This window comes from Bombyx mori, chromosome 13, assembly GCF_030269925.1.
Source record: "Bombyx mori chromosome 13, ASM3026992v2".
In the NCBI taxonomy this organism is placed as follows: domain Eukaryota; kingdom Metazoa; phylum Arthropoda; class Insecta; order Lepidoptera; family Bombycidae; genus Bombyx; species Bombyx mori.
In genome coordinates this window covers 3,082,508-3,108,345 of record NC_085119.1, presented here as the reverse complement: position 1 = coordinate 3,108,345, position 25,838 = coordinate 3,082,508, and the positions used below count along the sequence as shown (strand labels likewise).

General features: G+C 36.4%; 1 protein-coding gene across 14 annotated transcripts in view; it reads right to left on the bottom strand.

Annotated features, from left to right (window-relative positions):
* Nucleotides 1–25,838, bottom strand: part of LOC101745239 (SH3 and multiple ankyrin repeat domains protein 3) — a 241,847-nt gene that overhangs the window by 87,775 nt on the left and 128,234 nt on the right. The gene's annotated exons all lie outside the window — the stretch shown is intronic.

Below are 25,838 nucleotides of genomic sequence, written 5' to 3'. Positions count from 1 at the left end.
TTGATGGGAGCATGATGGTCGTATAATTCTAAAATCGACTCCGTGAAAAATGCTACCTTTCCATCTATATCCAATTCATTGAATAGCGGCCTCCAATCGATTAAGCCTGCATCACGTCTCAATGCCTCCATGTTAATGCCTTTGTAACTGCGAAGAAATAGAAACTCAGACTTACGCTTAGGAGCCCGCACACGGAGAGATAAGAAAATCAAGTCATGGTATGAAAATGAAGCGGTTATTTGACCATGAGTGTCAATACTACTAGAAGAAGATACCATCATCAAATCTAATAGAGAGGGAGTGCAATTTGGAAAATGATGAGTGGCTGAAACAGGCAATATCCTGAGATTATGAGAACTTAAAACAGATAATAGTTGCTTAGATCGAAAATCATTCTTCAGCATGCAAGTATTAAAATCCCCCATCACAATAATATGATCGGCCAAAGAACAGTGATTAGACAGCAATTCATCAAGACATTCAAAATAATTGACACGAAGATTAGGACTGTAAAAAACACCTAGTAAAATTTTAGTGTAATGCAGTGTCAATTCGATTAAAAGATGTTCAGCGGATTCAGAATATTGAGATGGAGACACACTTACAATTCTGAACTCGATACCGCTTCGCAAATAGATTGCTACGCCTCCACAACCTTTGCCCACTCTGTCATTACGAATTAATACAAAGCCGGGAATTGCGTATTGAACCGATGGAATGGATGGTTTAAGAAATGATTCAGAAATCAGTAAAGCGTCAAGAGTATTGCTGCTAATAGATGCCAGAAGATCTGAATAATGACGAGGAATACTTTGAACATTTACATGTGCAATATTTAGGTTGTTAGGGAATGAGGATAGTTCAGCAGAAATCTCATCGTGCAGATGTATTGAGGTACATGAATCATTGCCATCATCAGCACTCAAAAAACTGCTTTCAGACGAAGAGCAGGAGAAAAATGTTTCATAACTAAATAAATTATTATTCATAATAATATGGTAACTTAATAATAATAATAATAAAAAACCAGACTTAATGAGTTTACTAAAAATAACCGACAGTTTTAGTAAAGCCATTGGGATGGAATTTGGTGTTGATAAATGTGCGTTCATAGATGTACAGAGAGGTAAAGTTGTAAGCTCAGATTGCTTACTACTTAACCATAGTGTGGTCCTCAAGTCTCTTTGTGAATCGGAAACTTACAAGTACCTTGGTATGTTTGAAGTGCTGAATATTGTTGACGCAGATATGAAACAATCGTTTAGAGATCGGTTTTTTGGTCGTCTTATAAAGGTCTTAAAAAGCCATTTATCAGGCGGAAACAAAATCCGAGCGTTTAATGGTTGGGTCATGCCTATGTTAACATATTCCTTTGGCATACTAAGGTGGACGCAATCAGAGCTGGACGTACTGGACAGAAAAGTCAGGCGATTGTTAACGGCATACAGAATGCATCATCCACGTTCGTCTGTAAAGAGGTTGTATATTCCTCGGAAATGTGGGGGTCGTGGTATTTTGAATGCCAAGGATCTACATAACCGAGAGATATACAACCTTAGGGAATATTTCCTTAAGATGAACGTGAATATGTATCGGGATGTCGTTGCAGTCGATAAGGGGCTAACTCCGCTATCCTTAGCTAACGGGAATTGGAAGAGGCTGAAGGTAGAGGGTATTTCAGATCGCATAACCGTATGGAGGAGCAAGGAGTTACACGGTAGGTTCTACCGGGCTCTCACAGGGCCTGATGTAGACCAATTAGCTTCCGTGGCCTGGTTACGATTCAGTAACCTCTTTGGGGAAACTGAAGGTTTTATCTTTGCAATTATGGACGAAGTTATCATGACGAACAACTACCGGAAATATATACTAAAGGATGGGACGGTCGACATTTGTCGGGCATGCCACCGTCCGGGAGAGTCTATTAGACATATTGTTTCTGGCTGTTCTCGGTTTGCTAACGGCGAGTACTTGCATAGACATAACCAAGTGGCTAGGATTATCCATCAACAACTTGCTCTGAAATATGGTTTTCTTGATTCTGCTGTACCTTATTACCAATACCAACCTCAACCAGTTCTTGATAATGGTCATGTTACGCTCTACTGGGACCGATCTATTATCACGGATAGGTATATTGTTGCCAATAAACCTGATATTGTGATAATAGATCGATCTGCGCGTCGAGCAGTGTTGGTTGATGTCACCATTCCTCATGACGAGAACCTCGTGAAGGCAGAAAAGGACAAATTAATAAAATATTTAGACCTGGCCCACGAGACTACCGCCATGTGGCATGTTGATTCAACCATCATTGTACCAATAGTTGTATCGGTACACGGCTTGATAGCGAAAAGTTTCGATCAACATCTCAAGAAACTTTCGTTATCCAGCTGGGTTAAGGGCCTAATACAGAAAGCAGTTATCCTCGATACTGCACGCATTGTGAGGAGGTTTCTCACCCTGGAGTCCTAACCACTGGTGGCTTGTGTCGTAGACACCGCCATCAGCGGTAATCTATTTTTATATAGTGTTTTTTAAAAATTGTATTTTTAATAATTTTTTTAAAAAATATTATGTAATTAATAAGATTTTAAATAAATATAAATAAATAATAATAATAATACTTAAATAACATACACTATTAATATAATATAACAAAATGAAAATAATACAATTAATATAATAGGTAAACTAAAAACAAATAAACAAGTATATAATATTACTCTTAATCAATAAACTAGCAATTAACTCCCAGCTCAACTGATCAATCAATAAACCTGGAAGAGATTTTTAACATGTGTTAATTACACAGAGTTAGACGTGTAGATAGATATCATTGATTAACATCAATGATTTAACTTACATATTAACAAAAGAATAGCTCACAGTGTAGACAGTGACTTGCAAATGTGTTCTTAAATATGAATTTTTTTTTTTTTTTTTAGTAAAAGAGCATATTAACATAAGCAACACTATACTAGATAATATCAGAAATTAATCTATGGATAATTGTCGTAGGCTGAGCGTTTTATATGCCAATGCCAAAAATTACAAATATTAACGTATAGTCTATGGTCACAACTAAAGCGAAGAATCTATGGATAAGTTACTCCTCAGTGCTACCAACCTGCTAACAAAAACATAGCCAACTGGACAAATAACATCATATGTAGTAACTTGTAAACAAAACAATAACAGATTTAGTTAAATTTAGGTTAACTTAAGGATATGTTCGTTTATAACAATAAAATGGTTAACAAAAATTTACAAAACAAATTACGTAGTGAATTAGTGTCAAAATAGAATAAAAATATAACAAACAAAATATTCAAGCACAAGACACAACAGTAAAATACATTAAGCGACTATGTAACGTTGGTATGGGAGTGGAAATAATAAAATTGTTATGCCATTTATCCTAAAACATCAATTTCAGCGCCGGCCTTTTCTGGTCATTTTAGTTATCGTCTTCACATGCGCGTCCGCAGGTTTTGGTGTAGACGGCTTGCCTTGCACTGCTGATTCTACCGTGTCAGTACATATTATTGGGTATTTCTTTATAAGGGCCTGTAGTTCATTCATAGATTCAATCTTATAACGCGATTTATCAGGTAGAACTAACACTATTTTACCGTCGGCTGACCAACAGCGTTGAACGCCAAAGTGCTTTCGGGCTGACAAAAATACACCATGCCTTATTTTCGTAAGGAACTCAGAAATAGTGACGCCGGTGCCCTTTAAGGAAGTCTTGCTGTCCCATACTGCTTGACGTGACTCCATATTCATAAATCTTACTAACACTGGGCGAGGTTTACCCTGCGAGGCGCCAAGTCTGTGACAAACACTAACACAATCGGTTTTAAAATCTGTCAATTTCAATTGGTCGTTGGTCAATGCAAGAACGGTGCTATGCAGATTTTCGTTTTGTTTTTCTGGTATTCCATGTATCAACAGAACCTTCCTCCTCATAGCAGTTTCATGCCGATCCAAGCCTAATGAGATTAATTCTAATTGACTTTTGATGTTTGACAGAGTAGCCATTACAAACGATTTAAACTCGTTAAAGTCCTTTGAGAGTGCCGTGAAGTCTGGATGCAATGTTGTAGAATCACTCGCCACCTTTTTGAGCTTATCCTCATAGGCCCCCATTCGAGAGGCAAATAATTTGTTGTTGTAAGTTACTTGAAAGTTGTGTATCCATTGTGAATATGAATGATGTATCTTGGCAGCAATGCCAGGTAACCGGAACAGGATAGATGATAAAATCAGTGAGCAGGAGTTATTTATGCACTATATACACATTATAAATGTAAAAATACACAATACTTTTAAAAAAAAAATTAAATAAACACAGAGAGCACACTATGTTTGCGTGTTAACACCGCGACTACCCGCGATATACTTCTTATAATTATATTATAAAAAAAAAATTCCCTTGGCGGGATTCGAACCACGACCCCCTTGTGTAGTGACCATGTCACTTACTTACCACTACACCAGACGGCCGTTTAAAGTATCAATCTGTGTAGGTTTGCTATGAGGTGCAATTATTTAACGCATAAACGTTAAAATGACTACAAATGGAAATAACATTTATCTGACAAATAATCTTTTTGCTTTTATTTGGATTTGGTAGCTAAGAAAGGAAATAAATTATGAATCATATTGTTGGAAAACATAGTATTGCTCTGTTAGAATTATATACGATCCAATTTCAGTAAACGAGGATTATTTTAATATTTACAATTTTTTTAAATGTACATGTACTATATAAGAATCATATTGTTGGAAAACATAGTATTGCTCTGTTAGAATTATATACGATCCAATTTCAGTAAACGAGGATTATTTTAATATTTACAATTTTTTTAAATGTACATGTACTATATTTCAATGAATACATATTAGCAAAAAATTATCGATCATAGTGCGCATCCCTATTTCTTTAAAACACTTAATTATATCTCTAAAACGTTGCGAACACCCCTCCCATCCAAAGATCTACGAATTAGAATTCATAACTTTATTTTGATCACACTCATCTATTAGGCTGTCAAAACCGTTATCGAATTTCGCAGACCAACCTAGTTAAAGTATGATCAGAAAGGGCCCAAGTCAAATATTTTATCAGACGTAAGCCGACAGAGTACGCGCCCTTACCATTTGGTCTCCCCTGATAACGTCACGGCGAAGACAGCCAGTGGTTACAAAAATGAAGTACATTATCTGTAGGACACTGAAACCAAATGACGGGCTAGCATACTATGATTGTTTTCTGCTTCCATTTTTGGGTAACAAATTACGGAGCCGATATTCATCATATCGAGATGTGAAAGGATATTTGGTTTAAACGACATTTCGTTTCTTTTTTCCTGCCTATGCTGATAGCTTTGAGGGGCTATTTCAGCTTCACCCTAACGTGTAGGTGAGCTCACGGGGTTCAAACCAGAGCGTTGTTAACACTGGCCCTAGCAAGAGCAGTGCTTCGCAGAATCTACCGCCGGATCGGAAACGCGACCCACTGAGAAGATCCGGCGAGAAACTCAGTGGGCTGTGTCTATCGGTTAATTCGCTCGCCGAGCCCTTCGTCGCAAGCGACGGGTTCGAAAAGGACGGTGACCGGTGCTTGTGGTACCTAAAAGCACCATTAATGGATCAGGAGGATCCGTAATGACGTGTTTTGGGCGACGTCGACTGTTTTCCATTCGGTCTACAGGATCGGGTATGTAGTTTCCAGCGGCCACGACAAGAGGGTTCTCATGTCGTGCCGCCTTCTCAAAGTGTTTGTTTAATACGTGACATCGACAGTTCGAGCCCATATTTTTAATACATTTCCAAAACCATATCTAAATTCGATTATCAGACGTAAAGTTTGGCGTCAAACAAGCATATTTAGCATTCATTGCTTTAACTTGCTTTAGTAAAATTGCCAAATTTACTCTTTCTTTTTTTTTATTGCTAGCTGAGTGGTCGAGCTCACAGCCCACCTGGTGTTAAGTGGTTACTGGAGCCCATAGACATTTACGACGTAAATGCGCCACCCACCTTGAGATATAAGTTCTAAGGTCTCAAGTATAGTTACAGCGGCTGCCCCACCCCTTCAAACCGAAACGCATTACTGCTTCAGGGCAGAAATAGGCAGGGTGGTGGTACCCTCCCGCGCGGACTCACAAGAGGTCCTACCACCAGTAACGTTTATGTGATTTAAAAATACAAGTTATCGTTCCATTAAAGCAGTGTGTGGTATGAAGGTTACAAGAGATTAAGTTGACGTGAAAACAACTTTAGATAATTATAATTATAGAAATTTAATACTTATTATGTAGTCTATTGTTTCTGCTTCGAAGGTCAATAGTTTATTTGGAGCGAGGCGTTCTGATTTTATTGTTTATAAAGGTGCCATGTAATTACGCGTATGTTAGATTTTAATTACTAAATTATTAGATAATAGTAATGTAATCGTGACTATTACTGAATTTTATGTAAAGCACTCAACAGTAGACATTCAGATATAAGTTAGAAATATAAAGTGCATTTACAAGTTGACCACTACCATGGTTATTTAGAGGAATCTAAAGAAATGTAATAAGTATGAAATAAATTAAATCGGTTCATGAGCTATAAGTGTTTAACGTTTTTGGTGAGGATTGGTTTGATTTTTGTCCCTTTTCTACATAGCGCAGTTTGGTTTAGAATTTGTATGGTGAATAGTATTATTCAACATTGTGTATTGTTTTTGGCTTCCTTATTTTCGTAAAGAAATCAAACCTGATGTTAGAGTATTGGTTGTCTTACCCTACGGACTGGAACGTATCATTGCTTAGCAGATGTATATGTAGAATGAAGGGTCTCGCCCACGCATCTTCTTACCAAAGCCTTTTGCGGCCAATAGAAGCGTCCTCCAAACGTCAAAAGGTATTACGATCTATGATCAAGGCAAACAATGACGCAACAGGGTCACTAGTTAATATCTTTAACATCGATCAATAGAGTGAATTTATACAGCGCTGTTAATCTTCTAAGTAATTATTCTGCGAATTTACATCGGCAACGTGAAGGCCGAGGGTGAATCTATTAAACGGAACTTGATTTGTGAATCTCTCTTGTTCGTACAAGTCGAGTTATGCCTAAGGGTGAGCTGGATGGATTTTTAAGTGTTTTTCGATCAACTATCGGAGTGCGATTTGTGAGTTTATGTCTTTTTGTGTCTAATCATCGTTTACTTTATTGCAATTGTTAATTTCAGTTTCATTTTCATTGCTTCTGTTATAGGACGATTGAGCGATAGAAACAGTGGGTTATTCAGTTTTTAAGGATCGTAAACATAGTTAAAGGATTGTTTTACGTTTTAATCTCATTCTAATTTGAAGTTTTAAATAAAAGTCATAACCAAACGCAATTTGCAGCTCCTTAGACCAGTGGTCGGCAACCTTGCCAAAAGAGAAAAATATAAACAATAAACAATTGAAATTTATTCAAAAAGCAATTTATTTTTACTTAAATTTTATAGCCTTGTGTTTCAAAAAACTCGTCTCTTACAAGAAGTAATTGAACGAGATTAAACTAAGTATTTCGCGGAAGAGTCGCAGCCAAGGAGTCAAAGAGCCGCATGGGGTTTGCGAGCTGCGGATTGTCTACCACTGCCTTAGACCTTAGACCGCGGTCTATAATCTCTATTTGAATTTAATTTTGCATTCGTTTACAATAAAGATGAAAATCGCACACGCGCATATTTAGGTTGATTGTACGCCCCAGGCCAATTTATTCATTTTGCTGTCCCACCCTCCAAATCAGTATGCCTGACTGCTTCACGGAAGAAATAGGGAGGTGACGGTACCCTACACGGATTGGGGCCGGGGTTACAGTATATTATATTAGCACAAAATTAAAATATCGACGAATACCACTTTAGTCGTTTAGAAAACTTTAAAGTATCCGAAACGTCGTAAATAATAAAACAAATCAATAAAGGTAAGACTAAATCGTAAAGTAGTTGAACTGCATTTACAATATATTTTGCAGCATTTTCGATAAAATCAATACATATATTTAGGCAATCCGAAAAAACTTTTTACGTTTCTTTAGATTTATTGCTTATTTTGAAAGTATTCATCATACCTTTATCCTGTTTACCTTAATATTCTAGAAGTATGCCAGATCTTATTTCAATTACACTTGATTCAACACACTATTAATTTTTTAATATTAATTATTATCTACATAAAAAAAGAACTGTCATAGAACTTGACATAGTATAGAGCTTACTTCGGATAGAAATTTGATTAAACATTATGCATGTGTACTCGCAAACCTGTTTACCCCCGAGATATCGCGATTGATTTTTCTTTCTTTATTATTATACGGTACAATAAATTCTCGCTGGACTTTTTATGTTTATTACAATAATATTACGAAAACAATTTCATAAGAACTGACCTTCGTGAACTAGTGCTGCACTCCTAATACTCTACGACTTTCAATCTCACAGAAAATTACTTAACACGTACAAAACAAAAAACAAAAAAAAACCCATTCATTGATATTTTCATTCAAGCGTAATGACATTGACAGCAATTTTAAACCAATTTCACGTAATAAATGCGTTTGCAACATCTTTGTGGAAAATTTGTTAGATTGAATCGCGCAAAAAGGAAATATGGGTGGCCGCTGTCGGCCATTGTGTATTCGTATTTTTTGGTCATAATTAACTCGAACGACATTAGTTCCGTGTTCATTGTTTCTGCTAAAAAAAATTACGTTAATTATAATTAGACAATGTAGTGTGTAATTAGATCACATCCTTAGTTTTTGAGTTGTCTTCATTATTCTGTTCGTAAGACATCTATTTATTGGAGTTTCGTATTTTGTACCGTATTTCCATGGAGTGCTCTGAAGAATTGTTTGAGATGATACCATCATCTCGTTTTCATCAACGCACCGCCCGCCACCGTTTTTGAATTCGGTCAGATAGTCGCAGAGCGGGTACTCTATTCTCAGTATTTATTGTTTTCATTTTAAATCTATCAATATATTGTGTAAAAACTGTCACAAAGAACAATTGACGAATTCTACTCCAAGTCTTACAAGACTTACAAGAAGGATCATCTCGAACGATTCCTTAGAACATACGGTACACACTCCCTTGAAATTCCTAGAAATTCATCATGAGTTTCAAGAAGAAAGTCTTTGCACTTTTGACCTCTTCGACGTCATGCCATTGGTAACAGCTTAATCGGCATGTCATATAAGAATAATATTTTATCATCGTTTGGTATTCCAGCTTTCTTCTTACCCTTCAACGATTTCTTAATAGGAGCTCTAAAGTACGTCAAGCTTTCGCGAGGGTGTATCAATGACGACACCAACGCTCTCTAAAGTATTCCGACTATATTATTATTTTGTAGTATATTGTAGTTGGTACTGTTATGCAAATACATAGACTGTATTCTAGAGATCGAAAATCGAATGTGTATATTATAAATGAAGAAGAAACAATTCGCATACATAGTTAACGAAACAGAAGGCACGGCATAGTCGTGACGCGATCGATGTAAACCACCGCTGCGGCGTTGTACTGGTCAGAATCAATCTGCATACCTCAATATGCATTCGCTTATGCGATTCCGTAGAAGAAGGTAGGTACGTTAATCCGCTATTGCATAATTTGCATTCAACATAATTTTTATTTGATGCTGTTTTGTCTAAACATTGAATGCGGTATTCGGGTATCGTTTAAAAATGACAAAAAAAGGGTTTTAAAACCGTCTTCGGATAAGATTAAAATGTTATTAAGATGTACGGGGTATGTATGCAGCGTATAAAGAGCATCGTTCAGAAAAAAACGAAACAAGGAAAACATAACCTTAATTAAACGGAAAACGGACTGTTTTTTTTAATATATATATTTTTATGCTTAGATGGGTGGACGAGCTTACGGCCCACCTGGTGTTAAGTGGTTACCGGAGCCCATTGACATCTACAATGCCGCCATCCACCTTGCGACATGAGTTGTAAGGGTCTCACTTTTAACAGTATAACGGCTGCCCCGCCCTTCAAACCGAAATGCATTACTGCTTCGCGGCAGAAATAGGCAGGGTGGTGGTACCTACCCGTGCGGACTCAAAAGACGTCCTACCATCAGTGACGAATAGAAGACGAATAGACGAACAGAAAATTTCTATAATTTTGATTGAAAATTTTGTATTGAAATATTTTGATTTTCAATTTGAAATTCGGATATGTCATTTTATTCAAAGTTAACATTTTGATGGCGGTGTACGCGTTGCGAGTCGTCAGTCATTTAATTTACAATTGTGCTCGCGGGCGATGCAAAATGATATTTTTAGTGCATAGAGGGGCGATCGTATAAGGAGTATAAAAATAATAATAAGTATAAGAAGAATGCCGAAGATCGAGCAAAGTGGCGAGCAAAATGGAGGAGTTTAAGTTGGAGAGCAAACCTTGGCGCTAGACCGTGAAAATGCTAGGAAGAAAAAGAAGATCGATGAATGTACTAATTAAGGGGTCATTAGTACGATTGCAGATCTTCTAAGTATAAGAAGGATGCCAAATACCGAGCAAAGTGAAGGAGTTTAAGTTGGAAAGCGAACTTAGGCACTAGACCGTGAAAATGCTAGGAAGAAGAAGAAGATCGATGAATGAAGGGGTCATTAGTTCGTTTGCAGATTTTCTAAGTATAAGAAGGATGCCAAATACCGAGCAAAGTGAAGGAGTTTAAGATGGAAAGCGAACCTTGGCACTAGACCGTGAAAATATTAGGAAGAAGAAGAAGATCGATAAACGTACTAATGAAGGGGTCATTTGTAAGTTTGCCGATCTTCTTTTTGTGCGGATTAAGTGGTTACCATATTTCGTTTCGACATGAGTTCGAAGTCTCAACTGTATTTATTTTATAACTAACGATGTACTAATTTAGAAACACAAAATCACAACTAAAATCAAAGAACAAGTAGTGTAGGTGCATTCAAATCCAAGAACAGATACTCTAAAATTAATTCAACATCAATAACTTGTCAGCTCCACCGTTCTATAAATATAAGTTCGCCACGACACCGAGCTTCAGTCTGAAAAAGACATAAATAGCTTACTCGTATATCTAGACATTAGTCGGTTCAGGATCATATAATTCTATCTTGGATTTAATATTCTAAATTAGTTTACAAAATACAAAACTTTGGAAGTGTTTCCATGAAAATTAATTTATGAAAATATGTTACATATGTTACTATGTTACATATGGTGGTAGGATTTCTTGTGAGTCCGCACGGGTAGGTATCCGTCACCCTGCCTATTTCTGCCGTGAAGCAGTAATGCGTTTCGGTTTGAGGGGCGGGGCAGCCGTTGTAACCATACTTGAGACCTTAGAACTTATATCTCAAGGTGGGTGGCGCATTTACGTTATAGATGTCTATCGGCTCCAGTAACCACTTAACACCAGGTGGGCTGTGAGCTCGTCCACACATCGAAGCAAAAAAAAAAGTTATAAAAGGTGTTTATAAGGTTATTGGTATAGAGCAGACGTTAAAATGCTATTACGTGCCAAAAGTAAAATCCTTCGTAACGACATAAAAAAGCCTGTATAATTGTTGTTGAGAAAAAAAGTTATCATACCAAACTAAGAATTCCAAGTAGAAATATTCCACGTATTTATTCATAGTACATACATGCTTATGGCGCAGTTGGACACGTGAATATGCGTAGTTTAAATGGCAAAATATTGTAATGCCATGCATTGTTGCGTTGTGAAGCGATTGTTAATTAACTCTATATATATTTTTGCATCCTATCCGTTGGTCTTGCCTTATAAATATTGATAAACAAAATCGTTATTGAATGTATACACGAATGTACTTTTGTTTAATAATGTCATAAATTACTGGTGGTAGGACCTCTTGTGAGTTCGCGCGGGTAGGTACCACCGCCCTGCCTATTTCTGCCGTGAAGCAGTAATGCGTTTCGGTCTGAAGGGTAGGGCAGCCGTTGTAACTATACTGAGATCTTAGAACTTATATCTCAAGGTGGATGGCGCATTTACGTTGTAGATGTCTATGGGCTCCAGTAACCATTTAACACCAGGTGGGCTGTGAGCTCGTCCACCCATCTAAGCAATAAAAATATATATATATATAAATGGTCAAGCTAAAGTGGTAGTTCAAAAGCCATCAGATAGTGAATATGGATAGTAATTTAATAACGCCATTACAGTCAGTGTTAGCGCCGCCATTGTTATTTTCATGAGGCGCTTCATGATTTACATATAGATAAGTTACATTGAATGAAATTAATTAATGAAAAAATTAAACCCCTAAAAATAATTTTTACTGGAAAATTACTGGTAGTAGGACATTTCGACACCCCGCATCGATAGGTAGGTACCAGCGATCTGCCTATTTCCGTTACGAAGCAATCATGCGTTCCAGTCTGAAGGGTGTTACAGCCATTATACTATATTGAGTCTACTATAATTGAGAGTAGAACCTTATGTCTCAAGTGGGTGGGGGCTGTCAGGTCGTGATGTCTATGATCTCCAGTAACCACTTAACACCAGGTTTGATGTGCAGCTTGTTCACCAGACAAAAAGATACCACACTTCCCTTAGCTATTCATAAAATAATTTGAATCGTTTTCTATTAAGAAAAAACTGAAAATGCATTGTTACAATAAAATCGAATGTAATACGGTTCAATATCTAAATCGAATACTTATAGTTAATAAATTTGCATATGTCAATTTCCATGAAATATTTATTAGTTCAAAATTATTAAAAACAAACGAGATTTCAATCTAATTAGCTTGAGAGTTTGATCGTGGCAAATGAAAAAAATATCCTTCAGTATGTTGATTCAGTATGAAATGTTCTTTGTTATTGTAGATAAATAACAAGAGCAGGGACCGTCTGGTTTTAAGTTATTACCGATATCAGTGGCGATGAATTGAATAGAATACATAGCGTAAAAGAAATGAGCAAGATAGTAGTACCCAAATGAACCGACTCACAATACACCTAAAACGCCCTTAAACCTAGTTACGTAATATAATGAAGAAAGAAGAAAACCCTTCTAATGTGTGCTTTATTTGGTAATTTCGCGAAATTCCAGTCATTAATTACAATACATTCACGTAGATTTAAATATATTTATTCATAATAAATATCACATTTATGTATCAACTAAATATTTTATACAATGACTCACGTAACAGAATATAATCAGAAAACTGTTGTTGTCTTGAAATACTATTCCTTATTGTTATTAGCAGAATAATTTATGATTTAAGCCTTGATGATTTAAATGTTCTTTAATGGAATATGGTTCGTAAAATTGTATTCAAACAACATAATAAATACAGTCTCGTACGCAAAAATCTTGAGAAAAAATCAAATGCCATGTTTGTTGCACCATGCATGGTACAGATTTGATACATTAAAAAATTTCAATATTTTTATCGCTTTTAATTGCCCGTTTATTGAATTACAGGCGAATTAATCGATTTTCTTAATTTTTTTGATGAGGCGTTAAGATTGTAGAGCAACTGTGTAAGCATATAAATTATATCTTAGAGGTATGCGATCAAATCCGATTTAAATTTTTACGTAACCAATTTCCATTAGAATCAAGAAAAATATTATACATTTGAGTAAATATATGAGTCATTTGGCATTTGGCTATCAAACATTAATTTAGTGATCTAAAGTAAATATCAATGTTACTGATATGAATACTTTATTCGCCAATTTAAGATTTTTTATTACAAATCTGCTCTTTGAATTATGTAAATGTTACACAGGTGTGTAATTCGAGTTTTTTTATTGCTTAGTTTGGTGGAAGAGCTCATGGTACACCTGCTGTTAAGTGATTACCGGAGCCCATAGACATCAACAGCGTAAATGCCGCCATCCATCTTGAGACGTGAGTTTTAAGTTCTCCGTTTTTACAGTACAACGGCTGCCCCAGCCTTCAAACCGAAACGCGTTAGTGCTTCACGGCAGAAATAGGCCGGGTGGTGGTACCTAACCATGCGGACTCACAAGACGTCCTCCCATTAGTAATTACGTAAATTTTTATTACACGATGTTATTCCTTCACGGTGGAAATCAATCGAGAACATTTGTTAAGTACGTATTGCATTAAAAAAATTGGTACCTGTCTGCGGGATTCGAACACAGGCACGGGTGCCTCGCTTGATAGGAATGCACCGGGCGTCTCTTATCCTTTGGGTCACAATGACTTCAAGAACGTGTATGTTATAGTAGAGTTAGTTTGAAAGGTTTACTATATGTGACTATTGAACTGCCGCATAATTTTGGTGATTTTCAATGAGATGCAATATGCGACAATTGCAATAATATAAATAAACGCTTGGCACATAACGAAATATTAGCTGTTGAAATAGTAAATATACAAATCGGACAGTTTTATAAATAATTTAATGATTCTTTTTATTTTTTTAATTATTGATGCACAAAACTAGAAAACAATTCACAATCATTACAGTACATTTCTTACTAACCAAATCGTACAAATAGTACCTAAATCTGATTTGGATTTCAATTTAAATGATATTTGCATTCAGAAAACCCGTATTAATGTAGACAGCGAGCTAGCCTCCAAATTGGCCATTGAAAACAAAATTATAAGTTTAAATAAAAAATTAAAATCTATTATCTATATATATATACATACACTCAGACATACACACACACACACACACACACACACACACACATACACTAATTGTACTGCTAGATTTTGAAATAATATTGTATTAATTTGATAATTGTATCTAAAATTAATTATTATAATGTGTTTATGAAATATTTAAATTTATATGTTATTGTTCGTTGTGTGTAGGGGTTGGCGTTGTTATCTGCAACACAGTCTATGACTACAGCAGGTAACATCGTTTCAATATTTGTTATTATGATTAAAATTATATGTTTTTGTAATAAATAAATAACATAAATAAATAAATAAAAATCAATTGCTGTTCGTTAGTCTCGCTAAAACTCGAGAACGGCTGGACCGATTTGGCTAATTTTGGTCTTGAATTATTTGTGGAAGTCCAGAAAAGGGTTAAAAGGTAGATAAATATGAAAATGGTCGGAATTAAATAAAAATAACAATTTTGTTTTTCCTTTGATGTGTCCCCCGTCGGACGGATTAATTTTGTTTGTTTTAAGGTTATTTTATACCAAAAGCTTAGGTCTTTTATTTATCGATTGAGGCACTACGAAGTCTGCCGGGTCAGCTAGTTACAAATAAAATTACGAGTTCCAGAAAAAAAAAACAAAAAAGCAAAAAAAAACCCAAGTATACACATAAGTACACAGCTATAATACAATACAACCAACACAAACATTCATCCTTTTGTATAATACATGTTGAAGATGATGAAGTATATATATGAAGATTAATTCTCATAGTAACATAATGCAGATTGAAGATTAATTCTCACACATTAACATTAAAATCCCCTGAGTCTAGATTCAAAAATATATTTCTTGGTCATTTCGTAATACTCGAATTAAATTCTGATATGACTGAAAATAAACTATCAAGATTACGGCATTCAAGAATCGCAGTTGAAAAACATTACTCGAATATAATGCATTCAATGAAGACTTTAGATGTTATAATGAACAGGATTTGAAATATAAACAAGCTATTCCTTACGATTCGCAAAGTTACCGTATTACACTTTACACTTCGATTCAACCAGTCTGTCTAGTGACTAGCGATCATTGAAACAGATACAGATACAAAAGTAAATACTGGAACAGTAAGGTATCTTAAAAATATAATCAGAATATATTATTATAATAATACATTAAGTAGTAAGATCTTGTAAGCAATTGTAATTGGAAAACAAACTGGTGGTAGGACCTCTTGTAAGTCCGCACGGGTAGGTACCAGCACCCTGCCTATTTCTGCCGTGAAGCAGTAATGCGTTTCGTTTTGAAGGGTGGGGCAGTCGTTGTAACTATACTGAGACCTTAGAACTTATATCTCAAGGTGGGTGCCGCATTTACGTTGTAGATGTATATGGGCTCCAGTTACCACTTAACAACCAGGTGGGCTGTGGGCTCATTCACCCTGCTAAGCAATAAAAGAAAACTATTTCAATTAGTTATAGTGTTAAGAACAGGATTGATGTTTATTTTCCGGCAAGATTAAGGATGCAACAACGTGTTTGACTTGTATTATGGATACTAGAACGAGACGTGACAAATTACAACCAGATCTCGAATACCAGATATAAAATGTATCACAACGATACTAAATTTAATAACCAGTTAAAATTTTATGGATCCTGCGTCAAATTATTGACGCCCTAGTTCCGCGCGTAATTTTTGTTTAAGCCCGCGATGTTATTTCTACGGATGGAGGCAACGTCATTGAAATGTAATTATGTGTTTGCGTTCGACCTTTAATATTATTGCGAACTCTGATAGGAAATTATAATTTGTCAACGTCGGTTTTATCATTGATATAACAATAAAAAAATGAGGTCATTTTAATTTATAAAAATAGTGGTCTGTAAAAGAACATTGTTTTATCAATACTGTCATATAACCACAATGTTTTTTATGGCAATGCAATGGCAAACTATTTCACAATACTGTTTCTAACTTAACTGTGTGAAGTATTACACAACCGAGAGGACGGGCAAAGATCCTTACTTACTTGACGACTTTATTAAGCAGGTATTCTATTTTTATCACGCATTTATTATTGTATGTATGTTTGTTTGTATATAAGGGAACCATTGCAGCGTCTTCAAGATTCAAAAGGTTGCAAACGCATCAAGGACCGATGACAATAGGTACATATTATATTTTTATATATGTATATTTAAGAATATTAATGCTGATATGACTAGCATATTAATGCTGACCTGTATCAAATGTAAAAAAAAGAAATTAAATTTATAAAAAAAATGTTAGCTAAATAAATACGCTTAAATAGCAAACCGAATTAATTTGCTTTGTTCTTTAAACTTGTATATATCGTTTTTAAGCTGCATGTATTGATCAACTAAGTGTTGTCTCGGAAAATCCATGACCTATTTTATGATTTACTTGCTAGTTTATAAACGAAATTATCTGATTGCTTCTATTAAATTAGCAACGTTTTGTTTTGGTGGTCGTTGTGGTCATTTAAAAGATAACATTATTTCCAATTTAGTAACTTTTTTATTTTTTATTTTATTGCTTCGATGGGTGGACGAGCTCACAGCCCACCTGATGTTAAGTGGTTACTGGAGCCCATAGACATTCACAACATAAATGCGCCACCCATCATGAGATATAAGTTCTAAGGTCTCAAGTATAGTTACAACGGCTGTCCCACCGTTCAAACCGAAACGCATTACTGCTAAAGTTTGTAGGTTTACTTGAATTCAATCTATGCACGATTCAAGTATCCTCGTTGTTGTTGGCACATACATACATCCGTTTACGTAATAATACAAGTTTTTTTTTAACTGGTCAATGAACTTTTCTTACGGTCGTCCTTGACCACAGAAACAGTAAAACATCCGAAACGTCAGAAATACAATGAATGACAGTAAAAACGCCAGATTATACTGTTAAATTAGTTCTAATTACAAATACTAGAGGTCCCGCAGTAGTCGAAATTCGACTATAATTAATTGGAATTGTAAGTTTGTACACATACTATAATCACAAATTTTGCCAAGGCTACACTAAAAAAAAAATTAATAAAGACAAACAATATTTAATCTATTCTCAATTTGTCAAGAACAAAAGTTTGACAATAAATAGTATGCATGCGTGTGTGCGTCAAATACATGGTATGTAGTGTGTGTAATGTTTTCTTTATTGATTTAATGTATCTTTTATGCATTATTTAAAAAAAATATTTACATTGTGCACTTCTTCTCTATATTCTCTATAAGTGTGGAAAATTTCATAGTCTTCCGTCCGCGCAATTTTCGTAAAAAGGAATACAAAGTTTTTGCTTCACGTATTAATATATAGATTTCAATTCGGAAACCGGACCTTGATACCTACACGAAACTATGCAAGACCAATTAGAATTCAAATTCAAGCAACCATAAGGGCCAGACGTCCTTGTATTCACCAAAAAAGGATTAAAACTGGAATTTTAAATTGCATCATCATCTTTCCGTCTGCAAGTTATGCTTCGATGATGTCATTCATACCTGACCAGATGCTTGCATCTAGGTTTTTTAATAATAATATTGAAGGAATGTATATTTAGGCGGAACAAGACTCAATAATAGCACGGAAGAAATGTGGTAGAATGAATTAATGTATTTTACAATTGATTGGAATCACGATTTTTATAAAATTATTAATGATATATATCCTTGAAACTATTTTTATTATTTCAATTCTGTTGCATACTATTTCAATAAACAAGATTGATTTAGAGTCTACAAAAAATATTCGTTAAATATATAGTGGAAACAATTAAAAATAAACAAAACACAAAGATTTTAAAATAAAATTAAAAAAAATATTAGCAAAATAAATCTCGTAAAATTTATAAATGTATGTAACTATAATTACTGGTACTGCTAGAGCGTATTGTAATCCTGCACGGATTGGTTGATAGCCGCGACCATCCTCCCTATTTCTATTCCGAAGCAGTTATGCTTTCCAGTTTTAATTGTATTTCCCCTACCCTAATTGTTGGTAGTTAAGGGACTATTCTAACTACGCGCGGTCTAATACGGTTTGAACGACGGGCCATTCGTTCACACAATCCAATTAAGACAAAGTTGGGTGGTGGTATTAAAGTTGTGAACTTTGTAGATTCCGGTAACCTAACACCAGGTGACCCGTGAGCTCGGTCACTCATTAATAGAAAAAAAAAAATCGGTTGTCTGTAAAGTCGGGTTACTGACGATAGTTGAACGTGACAACGTCATAAGAAAATACAGATGGAATGGTTTCATTTTTGAAAAGAAAAATTTAATTTTATTGTTTGATAGCTATTTTGTATGGACAATTAACACCACATTCACTTTTCACTAAACTTCATACTTGACGAAAACATGTAAATGTATTATTGTATAGCAGCTGTCCACATGGATGCATCGCTCACTCAAGTAGGAGAGAGACAGATGTCGAACGCTGCCGAACGCGGAGGGCGATTGTGCCTCTTTGTCGCTCGTTGCACGCTCTCGCTTGCACTTCAAGCCTTAAATGGAACGCCTCAATGAGTCATGTTTTTCGTGCGTGTAGCCGGCTCAATCGAATTATAAGACGTTGTCACGTCAAAAAGCTAAAATCATCAATTAATTAATTACTCATTGATTAGTAAAACTATGACGAATTATTCAGTTAGAGTGCTGATAGCATTATCTATTCTTTGTCATTGTTTGTAGACACAAGCACTAACCGGATTTGTGATTAAATATCCTATGACACTTATATTTCTTAGAAGATCAGTGACTGGGTCGACAAGATTTTTCATTTCCAATTAATTAACTTACAGTGACGAGGAGGATTCATGCGATTGGTTTTATTGTGCCATAGAAATTATTGTTTCAAAAGAATATATTGATTTTTTGCAGTAATAAGTCTAATATATTATTCGGAATTATGGTCAAACATAATTCAAATCAATTGTGTATTTTAATTCGAACTTAGAAGTATTAGCTTCCTAGTATGTAACATTCTGTAATCATTCTGTAATTGAAAATACTTTTATTCAAAAACATATCTTCTATTGAAAATATGAAAACGTACGCTTTTAGATTTCTTAAAATATTTATCGTAATAACGACATTGAATCGATAAGGCTCTCGACGTTCAAGGCGACCTTAAAAGCCCTTTGATATTACACAAGAGAAATATTTATAAAGGCACGATACTTTCCTATTCACGACGCTGACCCACGCGCCGTGATCTACTTAAAGTCAGAAATTATTTCTTTAAACGATTTATTCAATTTATGAAAAATAAATTTTTAATTTACGACGTTTAAGATAAAAAAAATGAAGTTGTAGGTCTTCTTTTAATTCTTCCCCCCGGTGAAGGTCAAGGGGCGACCTGAGGGGGTAGAGGCCGCGCGGCGCGCTACCAGCACTCTAGCGCGCTGCCGTGGAGTAAATAGAGCGACCGGTCGACGGTGTATCGCGTCCCGGCAGGCTGGTTCTGGTCCAGCGGGGTATTCCGGGACACTAGCGGTACCGTCTGGGCGGCCTGACGGGCTGCCGTACCGAGACGGCTGACGTTTCAGAGCCTTCGATTCGCCTCGAAGGCTCCGTGTTATGACCTCGGAGGGGATCGGACGTCGGGTGTAAGAGTGCAGGGGAGTCGTTTAGTGGGTGGGCCCTAAAATCCTTGGGCCCGCGGTCTGCTCACAACACCATGCAGATCGTAGTCTCACATACCCCGCGCGCCCTTTTTAGGAGGTTCGGCCCTCTACCCGAAAAAAAAAAGGTCTTCTTTTAATTGCCGTTGACTTTTTGGCGGGAACGCGAGGAGTGAAGTTGTGTGATTGGTTTTATTTTGTCTATTAAGTTTTTCTTCAGGTCCAAATGTGTAATAAAGGTTGTTTATTAACTGTTTAATATCTGTGAAAGTGCACAAATGTGGGAAAATGAAACAAAGCCGCTGGACGTAACTTTTCGGGAACCTCCAAAAAGTCCACTGAAAAAAATATCAGTAAATGAGACCACCTCCATTTTACTGAGATTATACTTCATCCCATATCATCTCATCTCATTTCTTTTCACTCCATATTATCATTTTTCATAAAAATAAGAATATAAATTAAAACAAGACATGACCTAAAGGTCTTAGTTACCAGGTCATAAAATCCCTTAAAAAAATATTCATTGTCGTTCTAAGTCGATGACTTTAGGACCCACCACATTGTAAGAGCCGTCGCTCATGGATATCAAGCCTTATCGAGATCTTAAAGACTTTACAACATGACTGTCGCCATTCAATTTTGTTTTAATTGTATTGTAAGAACAATCCTTCAAACTGAAACGCACAACTCCTTTGGGGAGAGAAATAGACAGGGCGGTGGAGGACCTATTCATGCGGGCTCATTAGACGTTGCGAGTTTTATTTTTACCACGACTTTATATGTGATTTTATTATCGCATCGCGCATCGTTCGAAACGATTTCACCAGAAGTTTTATTCTTTAAAATGACTGAATGTCACTCAACATTACTAATTACGAATTCAGAAGTTAGTGTTATTTGTATACGTTTGTAAATTGCTAATAACCGACAAACTGGTCTTATTTGTGTATCCCGGTATCCATAGGAGACAATCCTAAATTTGGATTGCCGAATGTCGAATGTTCAACATTTTAGTAATTTGGACAATGAGCATCAATTAAAGGAGATGTATGGAAATGGTAGTGCAAGGTAGAGGGGGAAGAGGTCGACCGAAGAAGACATGGATGGAGTGTGTGAATGACGATATGAGAGAGAGAGGAGTGAGTGTTGAGATGACGGCTGATAGAAGAGAATGGAAGAGAAAAATTAGCTGTGCCGACCCCACCTAGTGGGATAAGGTGGAGAAAAAGAAGAAGAGCATCAATTAAATAGGTTACCCTTTGTGGTCGGCCTTTCTCGTCCTGATTTGCGTATCATCTCATGCCACTTCAACTAACATCGTTCAATATAACTTATTTTCGTTGTAGTCACACCAAAAACTTGGGATCTCATTAAAAAATTTGTAAGCATACAAAATACACATGTTTTATTTTCGTTTCTATTGTATTCATAACGAATTTACCATTACGACGTTATTACGTGAATTGTATACGAGACGTTATAATAGGTCGGCAAAGTCAATGGTTATTTAAAAAAAAAAACCGATTTAATTTAAATGTATAGTTTTATAGTGACAATTTAACTATTTTTTTGTAAAGACAGTTATCATAGAGCAGCATAAAAATATATCGCACCTTTAGAATTGAAGTGGCTTGAAGATTTTTTTTAACAAAATGAGTTTAATACATTGTACGTGTTAGAAACATATATTCTATCAGTTTATAAAATTAAACATTCTCTTTTAGTCTAGAAAAGGACAAAATACTATTTCCGTCTCTTTTAAATCAAGCGCATATATAAAATTAAACGAAAAAAAACGTCAATTACATTTTTGGCCTTAACGGAAAAACAAGAATTTTGGATTAAGTTACTTCAATTCTAAAGTTGCTATATTTACAGAAGATTGAATCGCAACCGCATTTTCAATATAAGTTTATCAGTTGTTTATCATATAATAATATGTACATAAGTATATAAGTTCCGAACAATTCGGACCGTCAGTCTACTGAGCAATATCACCGCCTCGATGAAAGATCTATGTTCTCTTGGTCGTTATCTACACTGAATAATCTTTAAGAGTAACCTTAAAATGTGTAAGTAGTAAAAATCTAAGGTGCTGATGCAGTGAGCAAATGAGCAAAAGAAAATGTACAAGCAGTAGTACTGTCGATGCATAATAATTTAATAACAATAGAAAATCGTTAAAAGTACTGTATTAATAATCTCTTTATACAGAACGCAATGGAAAACAATTTAAATCAACGGGGTAAACGGACTCACAGGGCACGAGCCCGTCGGTAGTTCCGCCGGTTGGTTTTAATTTAGATTGCGGGTTGTAGAATTAAGAAATATATAGAATTAAGAAGAAACTTTTGGGTGCTACGCCAACCAATATCATTTTCTTTCGACAATTTCTGTTATCTTGTACATACTCTTTTTAGATTTGACAACGATTACCTATTACTATTTACGAGTTTCCTCGTCGAACTCGTCGATTAGGATGAAGAGTTCGACGTGCGAACTAAGCCATAGACACAGCCCGTTGAGTTTCACGTCGGGTCTTCTCAGTGGGTCGCGATTTCGATCCGATGGTAGACTCTGCGAAGGCTCAGGTTGAGCCCGTGAACTCACCTACCCGCCCGGGCGTAGCTGAAAAAGTCCCTTATGCTACCAGTGAATAGGTGGGGAAAAAATACTGGCGAAAAATACTTCATCACTAGCTACAATACGTCCAGTAGATTTGGCAAGAGAAATCATCTAGTATAGCCCGAACAATATGGGACGCTAATCAACAAAGTCGACGGAACGATTTTGCGGCACGAACATGCTGTTATACAGCAACGTTACACATTATTTTACATTAAAAACTCTATTACATTATCTTTAAAGGTCATAATCATTTAACTCGAATACAAAAAAAACCTGCATTTTCCCAATAACGTATCGACTTTCGAAAACCTGTTCACATTAAAACAACAAGTTTACGCGAACCGTAATTTTTGAAGCATACACACATGTACAATTTACCTTTATCATGTATGACACACAAAAAAAAAGGCAAATGTTTCTTGTCTTGCAAACACGTTGACCTTGCTAAATGGGTGCGCTTGTTAACGATCGTTTTTGCATAAATTTGAAGGTATATATCTTTTTTCTTCATCATTTGAATGTGATAGCATCTCCGTTTTTTATGCGACATATTCATGACGTCACGTGTTGCTACAATATGCATTTTGATATGTGGCTTTGAATATTGGTTAATGTTAGATGGGTGTGTTCACGTGACAGCTTTTGGCATAGTGAGAACGTTGCCAACGTCACGGATGATCTATGGCTTAGTTGGATGGACGAGCTCATGGACTATATGTTGTTAAGTGGTTACATGCCGCCACGCACTAAGAGACATGAATTAAGTCTCAGTTTTATAGTTTCGTACTGTCCTACCCTTCAAACTGAAACGTATTATTGCTTTACGGCAGAAATGGGCAGGGTGGTGGTATGCACCCGTGCCGCTTAAGCGAAGTAAATTGTCCCTTCGAAATAAAGTGACACTCTACAAAACTTGCATACGCCCCGTCATGACCAATGCAAGTGTAGTGTTCACTCACGCGGCCCGCACCAACTTGAAACCCCTTCAAGTTATTTAATCCCGTTTTTGCAGGATAACCGTCGGAGCACCATGGTTCCTAAGGAACGTGGATCTCCATGATGACCTGGAGCTTGACTCAATGAGTAAGTATCTGCAGTCGGCATCATTACGCCACTTTGAAAAGGCGGCACGACATGAAAACCCTCTTGTCGTGGCCGCCGGGAACTACATACCCGATCCTGTAGACCGAATGGTAAACAGTCGACTTCGCCCTAAGCACGTCATTACGGATCTTCCCGATCTATTAACGGTGCTTTTAGGCACCACAAGCACAGGTCAAGGTCCTCGTCGAAGCCGTTGCTTGCGACGAAGGGCTCGACGAGTGAATTAACCCGTAGACACCGCCCACTGAGTTTCTCGCCGGATCTTCTCAGTAGGTCGCATTTCCGATTCGGTGGTAGATTCTGCGAAGCACTGCTCCTGCTAGGGCCAGTGTTAGCAGCTAGGCGAAAAAAAACACCCGCGCGGACTCATAAGATGCCGTCGCTCTGAGACTTAGAAGGTCTCAAAGTATGTGATGGAATTGACGTTGTAGATATCTATGGGCTCCGGTATCAACTTAACACCAGATGGGTCGTAAGCTCGCGCGCTCATCTAAGTAACAAAAAAAAACATGCTTAATTTTGCGTGTAAACGTACTAAAACTTACCAAAATTTTCTTTCAATTCTTTTTTATTTCACAAGATACGTTATTTCAGAGACGTTTAAGAGATAAATTAACCTGAAAAAACTTTACAATTAAATACGAAAACACAATTATACTCATGTTACAATCGGAACATGCCCTTGCGTACATCTCGTTAACCTCAATCGTGAAAAAGTAAACACGTTAAAAGAAATTATTATCATTTTAATTACTTTGAAATCGCATAGACAGTATTTAGGGAAAAAAAACAACCTAGTTTTTCTTCGTTTTATGCAGAGATACAGCACATATTTTACGAGTGAGATGTCGAGAATGAATGCCTTTAAAAATAAGCCTTGTTTTAGAAACAACATCGTAAACTCAATCTTATCATTGTATAGCAATAGAATTCAAATTTTCAAGAAGAGCGAGTTAGTGTTGTTGTGTCTTGCTATCCTTTTCACACATCTAGAACAGAATTCCCAGTAACTTCATAAAACATTTTGTGCATCTATATTTTTATTACTGACAATCACCCTGATCACCCGATAAAAGAGTTTTTTTTAGTATTTATTTCGCTTCCCTCTTCTTTCGGTTATGATGTGTCTTTCAAATGACTGATGATAATTGGGTGCATCGGAACTGAAGACACCTCGAAGACACCTCACTTACCGGCTGGTGGAGGTGCTGAGTATCTCCAATGGATTATAGCTGAACTGACGACCGAGCGTACGTACAGAGTATACCCCGCAAGGAAGGCGCTAAGCCATGCCCTTATCGCACAAATCGGAACCGATATTTCGCTTCAGAGTTCCGTAACGGTGTTGCTTGTCAGCGATAATGGTAGAGAGTTCCCTTCATTCACTGCACCAACCCCTCGCCACCAATTCGCGCCTCCTCTGTGTGCCGCGGAGCGGCGAGAGAGACACAAGAAGATGTCGTGTAAGTTGCGCTACACAGATCTAATGAAAGAACCACCGAGTGGCAATGATTGGATTTATATTACACTCAGTCTGGCTCTGACCCAGTAGCGTATCCCAAGAATAAAGATACAATTCACCGGTACCGCCTCAGCAGACTTCGGATAGTCTAGTCTAGGGTCCTAGCGGTCGTAGTGTAGACGACCGCCAATTGGTTGGCTGCTTGTTACTGGTGGTAGGACCTCTTGTGAGTCCGCGCGGGTAGGTACCACCATCCTGCCTATTTCTGCCATGAAGCAGTAATGCGTTTCGGTTTGAAGGGTGGGGCAGCC